Source organism: Sinocyclocheilus anshuiensis, unplaced genomic scaffold (genome assembly GCF_001515605.1).
Source record: "Sinocyclocheilus anshuiensis isolate Anshui unplaced genomic scaffold, SAMN03320099.WGS_v1.1 scaffold242, whole genome shotgun sequence".
NCBI classification, from domain to species: Eukaryota; Metazoa; Chordata; class Actinopteri; order Cypriniformes; family Cyprinidae; genus Sinocyclocheilus; species Sinocyclocheilus anshuiensis.
Genome location: NW_015546053.1, coordinates 695,848 through 696,648, shown reverse-complemented (window position 1 = coordinate 696,648; position 801 = coordinate 695,848). Strand labels below are relative to the sequence as shown.

The following is an 801-nucleotide window of genomic DNA, read 5'->3' as shown; positions in this document are numbered from 1 at the left end:
TCTGGCTCTAGTGTTTCCGGTGGCTGTGATATGTTTCCCTGGCTGTTTTCCAGAAAGTCATCCTTGGGTGCTGAGTCTTTGAGCTGTTCTGATACGTCACAGTCTGTCTGGGATCAGCTCTGTGGGCAGGGCTCAGCTGGGATGTTGTCCATGAGCAGTGCTTGTTGTGGCTGTTGGTTTGAGTGTCTAACAGAAATACAGTTTTTTGAGTTTCCTTGTGGCCACAGCCACTTTGAACATTTTGTTGCGCCGGTAAGTCGAAAGAGTTCAACTTTTTAAAGGGGTCATCGGATGCTAAATTCACTTTTACATGTTGTTTGAACATAAATAGGGCCTTTCGCACCACTTTAGTTCCAGAACTAAATCTACAGTACTAAAGTACTGGGACGATTTTGTGCGAACTATTTCCCAGTACCATTTAAAGGGTTGCATTCGCACCGACAGCGTGTACTAAGAAGTGAGGTAAGCCGGTCGACAGCGACGTCATTTGTGCGCGGCGTTCAACAACAGAAACAAAGAAGAACAACATTAACAAGAGGAGGATGGAGGACGCTGTGATCGGAGCTGTTTTTGTTGTGTATCACAATAATGGACATGGAAAGTCGACGTATACGTAAAGCGATTGAAAGAACGGAAAGGAGGACTAAGAACCTCCAATGACAACTGGCAGTGCTACATTTGCTACAAGTGCCTGCACTTCAGCGTCCGTCCATCTATCGCTGTTCTCCATACTTGCGAAATAAGTTGACACAATGTTTACAGTATGTTTACACGGCGTTTTAAATCATGGCGAGAGAGGGC

At 45.3% G+C, this 801-nt stretch overlaps 1 protein-coding gene across 1 annotated transcript in view; it reads right to left on the bottom strand.

Moving 5' to 3' along the window:
- The window catches only part of LOC107699207 (1,4-alpha-glucan-branching enzyme-like), a 191,200-nt gene that overhangs the window by 51,057 nt on the left and 139,342 nt on the right, over nt 1-801 (bottom strand). The window lies entirely within an intron of this gene.